This window comes from Panthera leo, chromosome A3, assembly GCF_018350215.1.
Source record: "Panthera leo isolate Ple1 chromosome A3, P.leo_Ple1_pat1.1, whole genome shotgun sequence".
Taxonomy (NCBI): Eukaryota; Metazoa; Chordata; class Mammalia; order Carnivora; family Felidae; genus Panthera; species Panthera leo.
In genome coordinates, this window is record NC_056681.1 from 46,491,352 (window position 1) to 46,498,670 (window position 7,319).

The following is a 7,319-nucleotide window of genomic DNA, read 5'->3' on the forward strand; positions in this document are numbered from 1 at the left end:
CCCAGAATTCAGAAAAGTGTGGTGCTCAATTCGGTAAACATCACTTCCATGAAAACTTAGTTTACTCAGGTTGTGTATTTGAGTATTAATCATAGCCTGTCATGAATCAGGCTGGTTGGCTAACCAGCTGGCTCACCATTTCTTTGTGTTCAGTCTTCCTCATGTCTTTTGCTCACTAAAGCTGGCATTCAAATGCCAGGTCCTGAGCATGTTTTGAAAGAATACATTTGAATGCAATTACTAAGCTTCCTTTAGAAGTCCAGCAGCCCTGTCCATTATAATAATTGATAGTCCAGAAACTTGTTAGAGAGAAAGGAATTTAATCAAAGCTAAAAGTAATTTATAGGGTAAGTCCGACATACACATACTTTCTCTAAGCCTTGGTTTGATTGGTTTTCATTTTTGGGATGTGTATTTGACATTTGAAACAATTTTGGTCAATAATGCTTTCATTCAAGGCCGAGAGTTCTTTGACCTGTGTATAGAAAATGAGGGAGAGAGCCAAGAGAAATTTGGTGCCAGTGGTGACTGCTGAACTCTTAGGATCATTAAAATATACTGCTAACTGCATGAAATAAGTGTATTTGACTCGGGTTTCTCCTTTGGAATAGTATTGGCCAGTTTCCCAGGAGAGAAACTTCTTTGCTCTTCCCAAGGATTCTATCTCCAGTTGAACAGACTGTTCTCCAGTTGTTAGTGACTGGAGGAAATCCTGAGTCCCATGCATACCTCTCCTGTGCTTAATTCTGATATCCTTAGGTACCAATGTCTTCTTACTGGGGACTCTGTGATTCTTCCTGAGTTTTTCCTGGACTTAGGGGCATGCAGGCCAGAACACATGCAAGCTGTAAATTCTGGGGAGTTAGTGCATCAGGAAGTAGCACTTAGACAATGATGGATAGGACCTGGTGGGGAAATACACAGCTGCCCCTCATAATGGACAACCATAAGGTGTGTTCTCTATAGTCCTCCAGAGTTTCCAGTGGGATTGAGGCCCACTTGACCACAGAAGTAACTTTTTCATTTTTTACACCTCTTTGCCTTTCCTTCCCCAACTCAGTTCTCCACTCCCTTAACTGTTTCCTGGGATCATCTCCCAAATAATTGATGCATGTAAATCCTTGTCTCAGGATCTGCTTTGGGGGAGCCCAAACCAAGACTGTGAATTTTATGTCTGGTTCTGCCAGGGTTGCCTTTAAGGGCTCAACTTGAGAAGTGAGCTGTCTTGTGCTGAGCAGATGAGTAGCTGATAACTGGTGGACCATCTGTAGAAGAGCCAGCCAGGGAAACTGGGTGAGCTGAGTCACAAGGCCAGCTTCTGGAGAGGCAGGGCTGTGATGGGAGGGGAGGGTTGGTCCTCATCAGCAGGGGGCTGGGATGGGGAGGAAGGACCTCTAATGGCTGGGAGCAGACATGTAAAGGGGCACACAGGACACTGGCAAGGGGACTGTTAGAAACTTCTTTCTCTGGATGCTTGACTACGTGCTTTATCCTTTTCTGTCTCTTACTCACCATGTGGGAGCTGACAACTCTCAGGTGGTGAGCCCTACCTCTACAAAGCTCCAGATGGATTTTTACAGCACTCTTTGACAGTAATTAACAAGATTATCTGCACCCAGATGCCTAAGGGTACCTCAGACTCAGCCTGTCCTGAACCAAATACATTCTTTTCTCTCTGTTTACCTCCCTTTCACCCCATCTTCCAACCCCTAGACCTTCTTCTTCTTCAGCATCTTTCCTTCAATTAGAAGCAAGCTATCCACTTCTGAGCTATGTGCCATTCCTTGTCCCCTGTCTTCCTTGTCTGGGCTTCTTGCCTAAATGGCTTGGCCCTGTGCTCTGGATTCTCTTGGTTGGGTCTTCTGCTTCTCATTGCCTGCTTCATGCTCACATTATTGTTCATGTCAGTGTTTTGATCCTATGCTCCCATGACTTTGCTCCCCACCCCCCACCACCTCAGTCATTACTTCCTTCATTCTGCAACCAGGACAGTCTTCCTAAATGGCACATCTGATCATGTCACTCCCACCCCTAAAACTTTCGATGACTCTTCATTATCCACAAATAAAAGTTTCAATAATTTTGCTTGGGATTTGAGGTTTTTCATGTCCTTGTTCCACTTCTTCTCTTGACCCTTTTTCCTACTCTGCATGTAGACCTATGATCCTTGTGCTCCAGACCTCCATTTCCAACGTGTATTCCAAGGAACATGGATACTTTGAGATGCTCCTCTCTGCACAAGGATTTCAGGGTAAGAAACTGGATGACACTATCCATTCTTCCTCACTCTTGGATGTTCAAAAGGTGCCTCACACACTCTACACTCTGAGAAGTCTGCAATAAAGAAATCCGTTTGCTTTTGCTTAACCTGGTGTTCCCCAACTAATTTGACCATGGTGTCTCTTTCTCGTCTTTACAGAGTGGCAGCTATTATTAATATTGTGAAGGACCATTCTTCTTGGGATACAAGCCACTTTTTGTAACCACACCAGACTTGACATCTGAGACACATGTCAAACTCCAGGATTAGAGTTTTGTTTGTTTGTTTTTTGGTCTCAAGCTGTTCTCTTACCCTGAAATGATTTTACTCCAGTGTCTTTCCCAAAGTTCTAACTCATCCACCTGCCCACCAGCATCCCTGCCTGTCTCACTCTGGCCCAGGACTTTTCAGTACTTCTGTGATAGTAGGGATTTCTTTCAGCCTCACAGTATAATTTTTTTAATGTTTACTTATTTTTCAGAGAGAGAGAGACAGAGTGTGAGCAGGGCAGGGGCAGAGAGAGAGAGAGAGAGAGAGAGAATCTGAGGCAGGTTCCAGGCTCTGAGCTGTGAGCACAGAGCCCAACACAGGGCTTGAACTCACGAATGTGAGATCATGACCTGAGCTGAAGTCGGATGCCCAACCGAGTGAGCCACCTAGACGCCCCCAGCCTCACAGTATAATTAACTTAAATTCCTATTTAAAGCCAAGGTCTTTGAAAACAAGGATGTTTTATTTTCCTTTTTTTAAAGTGTTACTTATAGCACTGTGCAAGTACATTGACTCCAAACAGCTCCTAAGCAACTTTTTTCTGAATTAATTTCCCATTCCTTGTAAAGCCCGTCCAAGCAACAGAGGAGCATGATTTGTTATCAGTCAAATCTGGTTCAAATCCCAGCATGGCTGCTTACTGTCTGGTGACCTTGACAACCCAGGGAGCTTGTCTGAGTTCTGCTGTTCTTATAGGACTGTCTTGGGACAACGTGAATGGGCTGAGCACTGTACCCGGGGTCCAATCAGGCTCAAAACCACATTAATGGATGACGCACACTGAACAGTCTCCAGGCACCATGCCAAAGGTTAAGCATATTCCAAGCCTTAATTAATTTGGGATGCCTGGGTGGTTTAGTCGATTGGGTGCCCAACTTCAGCTCATGTTGTGATCTTGCAGTTCGTGGGTTCGAGCCCCACGTCGGGCTCTGTGCTGACAGCTTGGAGACTGGAGCCTGCTTCAGATTCCATGTCTCTCTCTCTGTCCTTCTGCTCATGCTCTGTTTCTCTCTCTTTTTCAAAAATAAACATTAAAAAAATTTAATTTATTCCTCAGGACAATCCAATGGGGGTATGTGTTATTTTCCTCATTTCACAGGTGACAAAATCAAGGCAGGAATCTGAGATTTTTTAGTCTCTTACTGGAACCCAGGCTCTATAGAACCACCACATGATACCAAAGACTGAGATGACAAAAATATTTACTGGTTGTTGTTATTTTTATTCACAGAGATTGCAAGAGATGCAGAATCCAACAGAAAAAAGGAATACCAGATGTGGCATTGAAGGAGACTTGGGTGTTGAACCCGATATTTATCACCACCACTTACTAATCATGAGGTCTGGGGCAAAGTCATCTTTTAAAAAAAAATCTCAGTTTCATTGTCTGTCAAGTGGGGAGAATAGTGATATTTTTACCTCACTGGGTAGACAGAATGCAATGAGACAAAATACACATAGGACTCAGCCCTGTGCATGGCTGGCAGAGAGGTTTTGATGAGTGAAAGCTAATGTCACTGTTATTCTTAGTGTGTTTTTATCTTCATGCAAGAGGATGAATGACCTCAGATGAAGAACAGCCACATTGTGGTTATGCTGATGAGAAGCAGTGCACATAAACTTTCAGTAATCTTTTCACTTGAGGGAGGGGAAAGGTTAACTCAGCCACAAAACTTTATTCCAGTTCCCTTTGAAAAACAATAAGCAAGAGACACTCCCTTCTTTATTTTTAAAAATTAATTAATTTTTATGTTTTTTAAAGTTTTTACTTGAATTCCAGTGTAGTTAACATACAGTGTTATGTTAGTTTCAGGTGTACAATATAGTGATTTACCGACTCCATACATCACCCAGTGCTCATCACACAGGTGCACTCCTTAATCCCAGTTGCTTATTTCACCCCTCCCCTCACCCACCTCCCCTCTTGGTAACCATTTCGCAGTTTGTTCTCTATAGTTAAGAGTCTGGTTTCTTGATTTGTCTCTCTCTCTTTTTTCCCCCTTTGCTTAGAAAATCTCCCTCTTTAAAACTCTGGGACATATGACAAAAGCTACTTGGAAAAAATTGAGCCCATTGAGCTCTTGCAGTGCAAGAGCAGGTGCAACTGCAGATCTTCACCTGTGTAGGTGTGGAGCCAAAGCTAGTGACCCTGGGATCCCCTAATGGCTCGGTGGGAGCTTCCCACTGAGACTGGGGCTATCTCTAAGTGGAAGATCTGAGGGTTAGGCTTCATTAGCTTCAAAGTAAATTTGTCTTTGTCAGACTCCAGTTCATTTCTCTATTCAAGTCTTCCCTTTATGGCCTTTGGTAAAATTCTATAATTTTCTTCCTGTAGGTTCTGAATTTTCTTGTTCATTTCTATTTGTAAACACAATAGTTGGTGTTTCCCCTGTGGATTGGGTTCTTTATTTTATTTCATCTCCTCCCTCTCTTTTCTCCCTCTCTTCCTTCCTTCCTTCTTTCCTTCCTTCCTTCCTTCCTTCCTCCCCTCCTTTATTTCTTCCTCATTCCCTCCCTTCCTTCTTTTGTCTTTTGAGAGTAGTAGTTGGAACTTAACTGATTTGTGCATGCTGATTTTTATCTTCAGCCACTTTGCTCATTTAATTTTCACGTAGATCCAAAAATTTGTCAGTTAATTTTGGATTTTCTAGATAATCATATCATGTGCAGGGAAACAACAGTTTCCCTTTTCTTTGTCTTGTTTATTTTTAAATTTGTTTTTGTGTGTTGACAAATACTTCCAATAGGATATTGAATGGTTAGGGTGGGTGTAGTTAGCCTGTCCTTTTAATGTTTCATCATTAAGCATAATGCTTGTTGAGAAGTACTAGAAAATAGAAGTTAGCATGTTTTCTTTGATGGCCTCGATGACTAAACATTTTTTAAAATCAGAAATTGGTGTTGAATTTTATCAAATCATTCTGACCTCTATTAAGATTACCATATTTGGGGGGGGGTCTGGGTGGCTCAGTTGGTTAAGCGTCCAACTTCAGCTCAGGTCATGATCTCACAGTTTGTGAGTTCAAGCCCCGCGTCGGGCTCTGTGCTGACAGCTCAGAGCCTGGAGCCTGATTCAGATTCTGTGTCTCCTTCTCTCTCTGCTCCTCCCTTACTCATGCTCTGTCTCTCTCTGTCTCAAAATAAATAAAAACATTAAAAAAATTTTTAAAAATAAAAAAAGATTACCATTTTTCTAATATAATATATTAAAGCAATTATTAACATAAATGGATTTTTTTTTGTAATTTTTAATTTAATTGTAAGTAAGCATTCTTAATATAATGCTTATTTGGACATAACATATTTGAGCACATACTGTTAAATTAGATTTGATAATATTAAATTAATGGTTGCCTGGGTGGCTCAATTGGTTGAGTGTTTGACTCTCAAATTCAGCTCAGGACATGGTCTCACAGTTCGGTTTGTGGGACTGAGTGTCACATGGGGCTCTGTACTGACAGTGCAGAGCCTGCTTGGATTCTTTCTCTCCTCTCTCTCTGCTCCTCCCTCTCTCTCTCTCTCTCACAAAATAAATGAATAAACATATAAAGAAGGCTTTTGCCTATATATTCACAAGAGAGAAAAGTCTATTATTCTATTTTCTGGAATTGTTTTCCCCTGATTTGGATATCATTATTTTAACTAGTAAAATCAATTGAGTAACTTCATTTCTTTCTGTTCTACCCAACAATTCCTGTTCTATATGGTCTCTTTCTTTAATATTCTCACCCATAAATATGTTGGGATTGGTTTTTCTTTTTCTTGTCTTTTTTCTTTATTTTTTTTCTCTTAGGAATAAAGATTTAACCACCTTTGTAATTTCTTTCAAAGTTTAATACCTACTCAGCTTTTTTATTTAAGCCAATTTTAATAATTAAAAAACTCTCCTGTATCATCCTATATTTCTTTTTTATTCCTAAGTTTCTTTTATCTTTATTCATTCCTTTCATCTATTACTTATAGGTATATTTTGATCTTTTTCTACCTTCTCTAGTTAAAAGTTTAGATTGTTTATTTTTCGTCTTTTTCATTTTTATTTAAAAAAATTTTTTTTAAACATTTATTCATTTTTGAGACAGAGAGAGACAGAGCATGAACGGGGGAAGGTCAGAGAGAGAGGAAGACACAGAATCTGAACCAGACTCCAGGCTCTGAGCTGTCAGCACAGAGCCCGACACGGGGCTCGAACTCACAGACCACGAGATCATGACCTGAGCTGAAGTCGGACGTCCAACCGACTGAGCCACCCAGGCGCCCCATCATTTTTAGATAAATGCAGTAATGCTGTAAGTTTTTCTCTGAGCATAGCTTAGTCTTCATCTCATGCATTTTGATATAAAATATTTCATGGTTTATTAATAAAGAGTATAGAGTTTATAATTTGATATTTAGTGGTTATTTGGGTCAGTGTTTTAAAGTTTCAAGTAATTCTTATTTTCATCTTCTTTTCCTCCCTACTTTTATTTTATAACAGTATGGTCACCATATTGACTAGATGATTTCTTCAAATTTATTGATACTGCTAAATAGTAATGGTTTTTTTAGTTGTCATATTGAACACATCAATAACTGAGAGCAGCAATTTGAAATCTTGTATAAGATAATACCATTATTAATGTATTGTTTTGGTTTTGTCAATTTTTGCTTTATGGATTTTGAGTCTACTTTATCAGGTACATTCAAATTTAGAATTGTTATATCTTTTTGAAGAAGTGGATATTTTACCATAATGATCTGGCCTTCTCTATCCTTCTTAATGATTTTTGTCTTTCAACCTGTTTCGTCTGAT